General features: G+C 47.2%; 1 protein-coding gene across 2 annotated transcripts in view; it reads left to right on the top strand.

Moving 5' to 3' along the window:
• Positions 1-13,187, top strand: part of mapre3b (microtubule-associated protein, RP/EB family, member 3b) — a 76,626-nt gene that overhangs the window by 24,497 nt on the left and 38,942 nt on the right. The window contains exon 2 of one of the 2 annotated variants that reach the window (XM_055885812.1): positions 7,422-7,669. The exons of the other annotated variant lie outside the window; for it this stretch is intronic. The gene's annotated coding sequence lies outside the window, so the exon portion shown is untranslated. The remainder of the gene's footprint in view (positions 1-7,421; positions 7,670-13,187) is intronic. 2 annotated transcript variants of the gene reach the window in all.

The raw sequence follows: 13,187 nt of genomic DNA, 5'->3' as shown, positions 1-13,187 counted from the left end.
TAGTAGGGTAATGAGGTGGTAGGTTTTAATGAGTGTAGAGTTAGTTAGTTAGTTAGTTAGTTAGTTAGTTAGTTAGTAGGGTAATGAGGTGGTGGGTTTTAATGAGTGTAGGGTTAGTTAGTAGGGTAATGAGGTGGTGGGTTTTAATGAGTGTAGTGTTAGTTAGTTAGTAGGGTAATGAGGTGGTAGGTTTTAATGAGTGTAGCGTTAGTTAGTTAGTTAGTTAGTTAGTTAGTTAGTAGGGTAATGAGGTGGTGGGTTTTAATGAGTGTAGGGTTAGTTAGTAGGGTAATGAGGTGGTGGGTTTTAATGTGTGTAGCGTTAGTTAGTTAGTCGAGTAATGAGGTGGTAGGTTTTAATGAGTGTAGAGTTAGTTAGTAGGGTAATGAGGTGGTGGGTTTTAATGAGTGTAGAGTTAGTTAGTTAGTTAGTTAGTCAGTTAGTTAGTTAGTTAGTTAGTAGGGTAATGAGGTGGTGGGTTTTAATGAGTGTAGAGTTAGTTAGTTAGTTAGTTAGTTAGTTAGTTAGTTAGTTAGTAGGGTAATGAGGTGGTGGGTTTTAATGAGTGTAGAGTTAGTTAGTTAGTTAGTTAGTTAGTAGGGTAATGAGGTGGTAGGTTTTAATGAGTGTAGAGTTAGTTAGTTAGTTAGTAGGGTAATGAGGTGGTGGGTTTTAATGAGTGTAGGTTTAGTTAGTTAGTTAGTTAGTTAGTAGGGTAATGAGGTGGTGGGTTTTAATGAGTGTAGTGTTAGTAGGGTAATGAGGTGGTAGGTTTTAATGAGTGTAGCGTTAGTTAGTAGGGTAATGAGGTGGTGGGTTTTAATGAGTGTAGAGTTAGTTAGTTAGTAGGGTAATGAGGTGGTAGGTTTTAATGAGTGTAGCGTTAGTTAGTAGGGTAATGAGGTGGTGGGTTTTAATGAGTGTAGAGTTAGTTAGTTAGTAGGGTAATGAGGTGGTAGGTTTTAATGAGTGTAGCGTTAGTTAGTAGGGTAATGAGGTGGTGGGTTTTAATGAGTGTAGAGTTAGTTAGTTAGTAGGGTAATGAGGTGGTGGGTTTTAATGAGTGTAGTGTTAGTTAGTTAGTTAGTTAGTTAGTTAGTAGGGTAATGAGGTGGTGGGTTTTAATGAGTGTAGAGTTAGTTAGTTAGTAGGGTAATGAGGTGGTGGGTTTTAATGAGTGTAGTGTTAGTTAGTTAGTTAGTAGGGTAATGAGGTAGAGTTAGTTAGTTAGTTAGCAGCTCACCAACCATTCCTACCCTATTAAAGTGGTGTGTTGATTTACCAGGTCCAGTATTAAAGTGGTGTGGAATGGTTGGTGAGCAGGGGTCACTCCTACCAGGTCTAGTTCCTGTATTAAAGTGGTGTGGAATGGTTGGTGAGTTGGGGTCACTCCTACCAGGTCCAGTCCCTGTATTAAAGTGGTGTGGAATGGTTGGTGAGCTGGGGTCACTCCTACCAGGTCCAGTATTAAAGTGGTGTGGAATGGTTGGTGAGCTGGGGTCACTCCTACCAGGTCCAGTCCCTGTATTAAAGTGGTGTGGAATGGTTGGTGAGCTGGGGTCACTCCTACCAGTCCCTGTATTAAAGTGGTGTGGAATGGTTGGTGAGCAGGGGTCACTCCTACCAGGTCTAGTTCCTGTATTAAAGTGGTGTGGAATGGTTGGTGAGTTGGGGTCACTCCTACCAGGTCCAGTCCCTGTATTAAAGTGGTGTGGAATGGTTGGTGAGCTGGGGTCACTCCTACCAGGTCCAGTATTAAAGTGGTGTGGAATGGTTGGTGAGCTGGGGTCACTCCTACCAGGTCCAGTCCCTGTATTAAAGTGGTGTGGAATGGTTGGTGAGCTGGGGTCACTCCTACCAGTCCCTGTATTAAAGTGGTGTGGAATGGTTGGTGAGCTGGGGTCATTCCTACCAGGTCCAGTTCCTGTATTAAAGTGGTGTGGAATGGTTGGTGAGCTGGGGTCATTCCTACCAGGTCCAGTTGCTGTATTAAAGTGGTGTGGAATGGTTGGTGAGCTGGGGTCACTCCTACCAGGTCCAGTTCCTGTATTAAAGTGGTGTGGAATGGTTGGTGAGCAGGGGTCACTCCTACCAGGTCCAGTCCCTGTATTAAAGTGGTGTGGAATGGTTGGTGAGCTGGGGTCACTCCTACCAGGTCCAGTCTCTGTATTAAAGTGGTGTGGAATGGTTGGTGAGCTGGGGTCACTCCTACCAGGTCCAGTCCCTGTATTAAAGTGGTGTGGAATGGTTGGTGAGCTGGGGTCACTCCTACTAGGTCCAGTTCCTGTATTAAAGTGGTGTGGAATGGTTGGTGAGCTGGGGTCACTCCTACTAGGTCTAGTCCCTGTATTAAAGTGGTGTGGAATGGTTGGTGAGCTGGGGTCACTCCTACCAGGTCCTGTATTAAAGTGATGTGGAATGGTTGGTGAGCTGGGGTCACTCCTACCAGGTCCAGTCCCTGTATTAAAGTGGTGTGGAATGGTTGGTGAGCTGGGGTCACTCCTACCAGTCCCTGTATTAAAGTGGTGTGGAATGGTTGGTGAGCAGGGGTCACTCCTACCAGGTCCAGTCCCTGTATTAAAGTGGAGTGGAATGGTTGGTGAGCTGGGGTCACTCCTACCAGGTCCTGTATTAAAGTGGTGTGGAATGGTTGGTGAGCTGGGGTCACTCCTACCAGGTCCAGTTCCTGTATTAAAGTGGTGTGGAATGGTTGGTGAGCAGGGGTCACTCCTACCAGGTCCAGTCCCTGTATTAAAGTGGTGTGGAATGGTTGGTGAGCTGGGGTCACTCCTACCAGGTCCAGTATTAAAGTGGTGTGGAATGGTTGGTGAGCTGGGGTCACTCCTACCAGGTCCAGTCCCTGTATTAAAGTGGTGTGGAATGGTTGGTGAGCTGGGGTCACTCCTACCAGTCCCTGTATTAAAGTGGTGTGGAATGGTTGGTGAGCTGGGGTCATTCCTACCAGGTCCAGTTCCTGTATTAAAGTGGTGTGGAATGGTTGGTGAGCTGGGGTCATTCCTACCAGGTCCAGTTGCTGTATTAAAGTGGTGTGGAATGGTTGGTGAGCTGGGGTCACTCCTACCAGGTCCAGTTCCTGTATTAAAGTGGTGTGGAATGGTTGGTGAGCAGGGGTCACTCCTACCAGGTCCAGTCCCTGTATTAAAGTGGTGTGGAATGGTTGGTGAGCTGGGGTCACTCCTACCAGGTCCAGTCTCTGTATTAAAGTGGTGTGGAATGGTTGGTGAGCTGGGGTCACTCCTACCAGGTCCAGTCCCTGTATTAAAGTGGTGTGGAATGGTTGGTGAGCTGGGGTCACTCCTACTAGGTCCAGTTCCTGTATTAAAGTGGTGTGGAATGGTTGGTGAGCTGGGGTCACTCCTACTAGGTCTAGTCCCTGTATTAAAGTGGTGTGGAATGGTTGGTGAGCTGGGGTCACTCCTACCAGGTCCTGTATTAAAGTGATGTGGAATGGTTGGTGAGCTGGGGTCACTCCTACCAGGTCCACTCCCTGTATTAAAGTGGTGTGGAATGGTTGGTGAGCTGGGGTCACTCCTACCAGTCCCTGTATTAAAGTGGTGTGGAATGGTTGGTGAGCAGGGGTCACTCCTACCAGGTCCAGTCCCTGTATTAAAGTGGTGTGGAATGGTTGGTGAGCTGGGGTCACTCCTACCAGGTCCTGTATTAAAGTGGTGTGGAATGGTTGGTGAGCTGGGGTCACTCCTACCAGGTCCAGTTGCTGTATTAAAGTGGTGTGGAATGGTTGGTGAGCTGGGGTCACTCCTACCAGTCCCTGTATTAAAGTGGTGTGGAATGGTTGGTGAGCTGGGGTCACTCCTACCAGGTCCAGTCCCTGTATTAAAGTGGTGTGGAATGGTTGGTGAGCTGGGGTCACTCCTACCAGGTCCAGTCCCTGTATTAAAGTGGTGTGGAATGGTTGGTGAGCTGGGGTCACTCCTACTAGGTCCAGTTCCTGTATTAAAGTGGTGTGGAATGGTTGGTGAGCTGGGGTCACTCCTACTAGTTCCAGTCCCTGTATTAAAGTGGTGTGGAACGGTTGGTGAGCTGGGGTCACTCCTACTAGGTCCAGTTCCTGTATTAAAGTGGTGTGGAATGGTTGGTGAGCAGGGGTCACTCCTACCAGGTCCAGTATGAAAGTGGTGTGGAATGGTTGGTGAGCTGGGGTCACTCCTACCAGGTCTAGTTCCTGTATTAAAGTGGTGTGGAATGGTTGGTGAGCTGGGGTCACTCCTACCAGGTCTAGTTCCTGTATTAAAGTGGTGTGGAATGGTTCGTGAGCTGGGGTCATTCCTACCAGGTCCAGTCCCTGTATTAAAGTGGTGTGGAATGGTTGGTGAGCAGGGGTCATTCCTACCAGGTCCAGTTGCTGTATTAAAGTGGTGTGGAATGGTTGGTGAGCAGGGGTCACTCCTACCAGGTCTAGTCCCTGTATTAAAGTGGTGTGGAATGGTTGGTGAGCAGGGGTCACTCCTACCAGGTCCAGTTTCTGTATTAAAGTGGTGTGGAATGGTTGGTGAGCTGGGGTCACTCCTACCAGGTCCTGTATTAAAGTGGTGTGGAATGGTTGGTGAGCTGGGGTCACTCCTACCAGGTCCAGTCCCTGTATTAAAGTGGTGTGGAATGGTTGGTGAGCTGGGGTCACTCCTACCAGTCCCTGTATTAAAGTGGTGTGGAATGGTTGGTGAGCTGGGGTCACTCCTACCAGGTCCAGTCCCTGTATTAAAGTGGTGTGGAATGGTTGGTGAGCTGGGGTCACACCTACCAGGTCCAGTATTAAAGTGGTGTGGAATGGTTGGTGAGCTGGGGTCACTCCTACCAGGTCCAGTTGCTGTATTAAAGTGGTGTGGAATGGTTGGTGAGCTGGGGTCACTCCTACCAGGTCCTGTATTAAAGTGGTGTGGAATGGTTGGTGAGCTGGGGTCACTCCTACCAGGTCCAGTCCCTGTATTAAAGTGGTGTGGAATGGTTGGTGAGCTGGGGTCACTCCTACCAGGTCCAGTCCCTGTATTAAAGTGGTGTGGAATGGTTGGTGAGCTGGGGTCACTCCTACCAGGTCCAGTCCCTGTATTAAAGTGGTGTGGAATGGTTGGTGAGCAGGGGTCACTCCTACCAGGTCTAGTCCCTGTATTAAAGTGGTGTGGAATGGTTGGTGAGCTGGGGTCACTCCTACCAGGTCCAGTCCCTGTATTAAAGTGGCGTGGAATGGTTGGTGAGCTGGGGTCACTCCTACCAGGTCCAGTTCCTGTATTAAAGTGGTGTGGAATGGTTGGTGAGCTGGGGTCACTCCTACCAGGTCCAGTCCCTGTATTAAAGTGGTGTGGAATGGTTGGTGAGCTGGGGTCACTCCTACCAGTTCCCTGTATTAAAGTGGTGTGGAATGGTTGGTGAGCTGGGGTCACTCCTACCAGTTCCTGTATTAAAGTGGTGTGGAATGGTTGGTGAGCTGGGGTCACTCCTACCAGTTCCTGTATTAAAGTGGTGTGGAATGGTTGGTGAGCTGGGGTCACTCCTACCAGTTCCTGTATTAAAGTGGTGTGGAATGGTCGGTGAGCTGGGGTCACTCCTACCAGGTCCAGTCCCTGTATTAAAGTGGCGTGGAATGGTTGGTGAGCTGGGGTCACTCCTACCAGGTCCAGTTCCTGTATTAAAGTGGTGTGGAATGGTTGGTGAGCTGGGGTCACTCCTACCAGGTCCAGTCCCTGTATTAAAGTGGTGTGGAATGGTTGGTGAGCTGGGGTCACTCCTACCAGTTCCCTGTATTAAAGTGGTGTGGAATGGTTGGTGAGCTGGGGTCACTCCTACCAGTTCCTGTATTAAAGTGGTGTGGAATGGTTGGTGAGCTGGGGTCACTCCTACCAGTTCCTGTATTAAAGTGGTGTGGAATGGTTGGTGAGCTGGGGTCACTCCTACCAGTTCCTGTATTAAAGTGGTGTGGAATGGTCGGTGAGCTGGGGTCACTCCTACCAGGTCCAGTATTGGCCATCACAGCTACAGCTTCCAAGGCTACAAGGAAGAGCAGAAGGTGTCTTCTGACCCGGTAGAGACATTTTCACAATTGCTGACAGAGTTGGAGTCACAGCGGCCTGAGACCCCAAGGACTGTGAAATACTGAAAGAGGATTGAAGACTGTTCTGTACAACAGGGGTTTTCCAGCATCTCCATTGAGAGAAATCTGTGCATCCAGCAGGAGCAGAGGACACACTGGAAAACAGAGGTCACAGGTCAGGGATCCCTTCTCTGTAGCCAATAGGAGAAGAGGGGCAGGGCTAGGTTGACCTAGTTAAATAAAGGTAAAATACTTATACACGAATGATTCCACATCATTTAACCTTTAAAGGGGAAATCTGCTTTTTCTATATAATGTTTTTTACTTATAAATTGATATGTAACCATTGATTCTTGAAGAATATAACTAGTTCAACTGTTGTACCCCATCAGAACACAAAATATAAGCTTTGTTTTACTCTGTTTTTAAACATTGTAAATGTAAACAATCACTATATGGCCTCAAAACATTTGTTCAAACTATCATTTTGATATCATGGATGGTTAGTCCTTGTATCCATAACACTGTCATGAATTTGAGAGTGGGGCGGCAGGGTAGCCTAGTGGTTAGAGCGTTGGACTAGTAACCGGAAGGTTGCAAGTTCAAATCCCCGAGCTGACAAGGTACAAATCTGTCGTTCTGCCCCTGAACAAGGCAGTTAACCCACTGTTGCTAGGCCGTCATTGGAAATAAGAATTTGTTCTTAACTGACTTGCCTAGTTAAATAAAGGTTAAAAAAATAATAAGTAAATAAATCAATTTGAGAGTGGTTACATTTCTCCAGGCTTTTTAGCTTTTTACCAAAACATAGGCAAAGGCCACTTTGTTATTGTTTCAGCCAGCAGCATACCACCCTGCATACCACTGCTGGCTTGTTTCTGAAGCTAACCAGGGTTGGTCCTGGTCAGTCCCTGGATGGGAGACCAGATGCTGCTGGAAGTGGTGTTGGAGGGCCAGTAGGAGCCACTCTTTCCTCTGGTCTAAAAAATATCTCAATGCCCCAGGGCAGTGATTGGGGACACTGTCCTGTATAGGGTGCTGTCTTTTGAATGGGAAGTTAAACAGGTGTCCTGACTCTCTGAGGTCATTAAAGATGCCATGGCACTTATCGTAAGAGTATGGTGTTAACCCCGGCTAAATGTTCTGGCTAAATTCCCAATCTGGCCCTCAAACCATCACGGTCACCTAATAATCCCCAGTTTACGATTGGCTCATTCACCCCCCTCAGTCAATTTACCTGGTAAAATAATGGATAAATAAAACTGCTGATTGTCCCATTAACCTCTCACTGTGCCTGTCTATCCCCTTAATGTATTAAGCAGAATAAACCCCATTACAATTATCCGTATGTCGACAGGCAGCCAAACAGGCGAGCCAAGTGATGTAGATCCATCATGGCGTCCCGGGGATCCGAAGTGATGCAGTTGCGTAATGACGCAGGTCAAAAGCTGCCGCTGGGGGACGCGCCGGGGCGGACGGCTGAGCTGTGGTTGGTTGGTTCGGGCAGCAGCTCGTCGTTACGAACAAGCTGTAGCAACGCTGTAGCAACGCAGTATAGTATCGACCGGACAGGCTGAGAACAGCACGATTCTTCAAACCTAGAGAGTGAGTAACTGTCACTAACTATTATCACTACGATGTATACTATTTAAAAGCGGATTTTATGACAACTAACGTAAATGTAGTTTTTATAGTTAGGTAGTCAGGTAGACATTCCCGAATGGCACCACATCAACCACATTCGTGTCCCATTCGGCGCGGCTCCGTGTGGGTGTGTGAGAGAGAGAAATGACTGGAGGCCTCCAGAAGGGGTTGGATATAAAGTGCATCAGAAAATAACAGTATAGTTGAATTGTGCTGGTCCGGTTGGCCAGACCGGGCTAGACCGACCGTTATGTCTAGCTAACGTTAGCTGTATCACTAGGCTTGCGTCTACGTAGTGTAGGCTAGCAGTTGAGTTAGCTCAGTTAGCTCAGCTCATTGGCTCTGCAGCTTAAATCAAGCCCTACGCAGCAACTCTCATTTGTGCTTAAAGAGCCACTGACTACTAGGTAGTCACATTGTTATCGTTGTAACTAGATAGTGTTTGACTGTTGTCCTCGGATGATGAACAAGTTCTTTATCGATTTAGACGTTACGATGTTATTATCAAGTAGTTAACTGATAGTTTTCACATAGCTATCGTGTCGCAGTGAAACCAACTTTCCCCCGTCATCAACAAGCACGAAGTAGCGGTCTGTCATGAGTGACATGCCTACACGTTATCCGTCCTAGGGGCTTCTGACGAGGCGTTTATCAGTAACACACATATCACCATCTGTCATGAGTGACATGCCTACACATTATCCGTCCTAGGAGCTTCTGACGAGGCGTTTATCAGTAACACACATATCACCATCTGTCATGAGTGACATGCCTACACGTTATCCGTCCTAGGGGCTTCTGACGAGGCGTTTATCAGTAACACACATATCACCATCTGTCATGAGTGACATGCCTACACATTATCCGTCCTAGGGGCTTCTGACGAGGCGTTTATCAGTAACACACATATCACCATCTGTCATGAGTGACATGCCTACACGTTATCCGTCCTAGGAGCTTCTGACGAGGCGTTTATCAGTAACACACATATCACCATCTGTCATGAGTGACATGCCTACACGTTATCCGTCCTAGGGGCTTCTGACGAGGCGTTTATCAGTAACACATATCACCATCTGTCATGAGTGACATGCCTACACATTATCCGTCCTAGGGGCTTCTGACGAGGCGTTTATCAGTAACACACATATCACCATCTGTCATGAGTGACATGCCTACACATTATCCGTCCTAGGAGCTTCTGACGAGGCGTTTATCAGTAACACACATATCACCATCTGTCATGAGTGACATGCCTACACGTTATCCGTCCTAGGGGCTTCTGACGAGGCGTTTATCAGTAACACATATCACCATCTGTCATGAGTGACATGCCTACACATTATCCGTCCTAGGGGCTTCTGACGAGGCGTTTATCAGTAACACACATATCACCATCTGTCATGAGTGACATGCCTACACATTATCCGTCCTAGGAGCTTCTGACGAGGCGTTTATCAGTAACACACATATCACCATCTGTCATGAGTGACATGCCTACACGTTATCCGTCCTAGGAGCTTCTGACGAGGCGTTTATCAGTAACACACATATCACCATCTGTCATGAGTGACATGCCTACACGTTATCCGTCCTAGGAGCTTCTGACGAGGCGTTTATCAGTAACACACATATCACCATCTGTCATGAGTGACATGCCTACACATTATCCGTCCTAGGAGCTTCTGACGAGGCGTTTATCAGTAACACACATATCACCATCTGTCATGAGTGACATGCCTACACGTTATCCGTCCTAGGGGCTTCTGACGAGGCGTTTATCAGTAACACACATATCACCATCTGTCATGAGTGACATGCCTACACATTATCCGTCCTAGGAGCTTCTGACGAGGCGTTTATCAGTAACACACATATCACCATCTGTCATGAGTGACATGCCTACACATTATCCGTCCTAGGAGCTTCTGACGAGGCGTTTATCAGTAACACACATATCACCATCTGTCATGAGTGACATGCCTACACGTTATCCGTCCTAGGGGCTTCTGACGAGGCGTTTATCAGTAACACATATCACCATCTGTCATGAGTGACATGCCTACACATTATCCGTCCTAGGGGCTTCTGACGAGGCGTTTATCAGTAACACACATATCACCATCTGTCATGAGTGACATGCCTACACATTATCCGTCCTAGGAGCTTCTGACGAGGCGTTTATCAGTAACACACATATCACCATCTGTCATGAGTGACATGCCTACACGTTATCCGTCCTAGGGGCTTCTGACGAGGCGTTTATCAGTAACACATATCACCATCTGTCATGAGTGAGATGCCTACACATTATCCGTCCTAGGGGCTTCTGACGAGGCGTTTATCAGTAACACACATATCACCATCTGTCATGAGTGACATGCCTACACATTATCCGTCCTAGGAGCTTCTGACGAGGCGTTTATCAGTAACACACATATCACCATCTGTCATGAGTGACATGCCTACACGTTATCCGTCCTAGGAGCTTCTGACGAGGCGTTTATCAGTAACACACATATCACCATCTGTCATGAGTGACATGCCTACACGTTATCCGTCCTAGGAGCTTCTGACGAGGCGTTTATCAGTAACACACATATCACCATCTGTCATGAGTGACATGCCTACACATTATCCGTCCTAGGAGCTTCTGACGAGGCGTTTATCAGTAACACACATATCACCATCTGTCATGAGTGACATGCCTACACATTATCCGTCCTAGGGGCTTCTGACGAGGCGTTTATCAGTAACACACATATCACCATCTGTCATGAGTGACATGCCTACACATTATCCGTCCTAGGAGCTTCTGACGAGGCGTTTATCAGTAACACACATATCACCATCTGTCATGAGTGACATGCCTACACATTATCCGTCCTAGGAGCTTCTGACGAGGCGTTTATCAGTAACACACATATCACCATCTGTCATGAGTGACATGCCTACACATTATCCGTCCTAGGAGCTTCTGACGAGGCGTTTATCAGTAACACACATATCACCATCTGTCATGAGTGACATGCCTACACATTATCCGTCCTAGGAGCTTCTGACGAGGCGTTTATCAGTAACACACATATCACCATCTGTCATGAGTGACATGCCTACACATTATCCATCCTAGGAGCTTCTGACGAGGCGTTTATCAGTAACACACATATCACCATCTGTCATGAGTGACATGCCTACACATTATCCGTCCTAGGGGCTTCTGACGAGGCGTTTATCAGTAACACACATATCACCATCTGTCATGAGTGACATGCCTACACATTATCCGTCCTAGGAGCTTCTGACGAGGCGTTTATCAGTAACACACATATCACCATCTGTCATGAGTGACATGCCTACACGTTATCCGTCCTAGGGGCTTCTGACGAGGCGTTTATCAGTAACACATATCACCATCTGTCATGAGTGACATGCCTACACATTATCCGTCCTAGGGGCTTCTGACGAGGCGTTTATCAGTAACACACATATCACCATCTGTCATGAGTGACATGCCTACACATTATCCGTCCTAGGAGCTTCTGACGAGGCGTTTATCAGTAACACACATATCACCATCTGTCATGAGTGACATGCCTACACGTTATCCGTCCTAGGAGCTTCTGACGAGGCGTTTATCAGTAACACACATATCACCATCTGTCATGAGTGACATGCCTACACGTTATCCGTCCTAGGAGCTTCTGACGAGGCGTTTATCAGTAACACACATATCACCATCTGTCATGAGTGACATGCCTACACATTATCCGTCCTAGGAGCTTCTGACGAGGCGTTTATCAGTAACACACATATCACCATCTGTCATGAGTGACATGCCTACACGTTATCCGTCCTAGGGGCTTCTGACGAGGCGTTTATCAGTAACACACATATCACCATCTGTCATGAGTGACATGCCTACACATTATCCGTCCTAGGAGCTTCTGACGAGGCGTTTATCAGTAACACACATATCACCATCTGTCATGAGTGACATGCCTACACATTATCCGTCCTAGGAGCTTCTGACGAGGCGTTTATCAGTAACACACATATCACCATCTGTCATGAGTGACATGCCTACACGTTATCCGTCCTAGGGGCTTCTGACGAGGCGTTTATCAGTAACACATATCACCATCTGTCATGAGTGACATGCCTACACATTATCCGTCCTAGGGGCTTCTGACGAGGCGTTTATCAGTAACACACATATCACCATCTGTCATGAGTGACATGCCTACACATTATCCGTCCTAGGAGCTTCTGACGAGGCGTTTATCAGTAACACACATATCACCATCTGTCATGAGTGACATGCCTACACGTTATCCGTCCTAGGGGCTTCTGAAGAGGCGTTTATCAGTAACACATATCACCATCTGTCATGAGTGAGATGCCTACACATTATCCGTCCTAGGGGCTTCTGACGAGGCGTTTATCAGTAACACACATATCACCATCTGTCATGAGTGACATGCCTACACATTATCCGTCCTAGGAGCTTCTGACGAGGCGTTTATCAGTAACACACATATCACCATCTGTCATGAGTGACATGCCTACACGTTATCCGTCCTAGGAGCTTCTGACGAGGCGTTTATCAGTAACACACATATCACCATCTGTCATGAGTGACATGCCTACACGTTATCCGTCCTAGGAGCTTCTGACGAGGCGTTTATCAGTAACACACATATCACCATCTGTCATGAGTGACATGCCTACACATTATCCGTCCTAGGAGCTTCTGACGAGGCGTTTATCAGTAACACACATATCACCATCTGTCATGAGTGACATGCCTACACATTATCCGTCCTAGGGGCTTCTGACGAGGCGTTTATCAGTAACACACATATCACCATCTGTCATGAGTGACATGCCTACACATTATCCGTCCTAGGAGCTTCTGACGAGGCGTTTATCAGTAACACACATATCACCATCTGTCATGAGTGACATGCCTACACATTATCCGTCCTAGGAGCTTCTGACGAGGCGTTTATCAGTAACACACATATCACCATCTGTCATGAGTGACATGCCTACACATTATCCGTCCTAGGAGCTTCTGACGAGGCGTTTATCAGTAACACACATATCACCATCTGTCATGAGTGACATGCCTACACATTATCCGTCCTAGGAGCTTCTGACGAGGCGTTTATCAGTAACACACATATCACCATCTGTCATGAGTGACATGCCTACACATTATCCATCCTAGGAGCTTCTGACGAGGCGTTTATCAGTAACACACATATCACCATCTGTCATGAGTGACATGCCTACACGTTATCCGTCCTAGGGGCTTCTGACGAGGCGTTTATCAGTAACACATATCACCATCTGTCATGAGTGACATGCCTACACATTATCCGTCCTAGGGGCTTCTGACGAGGCGTTTATCAGTAACACACATATCACCATCTGTCATGAGTGACATGCCTACACATTATCCGTCCTAGGAGCT

This window comes from Salvelinus fontinalis, chromosome 27, assembly GCF_029448725.1.
Source record: "Salvelinus fontinalis isolate EN_2023a chromosome 27, ASM2944872v1, whole genome shotgun sequence".
NCBI classification, from domain to species: Eukaryota; Metazoa; Chordata; class Actinopteri; order Salmoniformes; family Salmonidae; genus Salvelinus; species Salvelinus fontinalis.
Note: the sequence above shows the minus strand (reverse complement) of the source record. Positions and strands in the feature narration are given on the sequence as shown.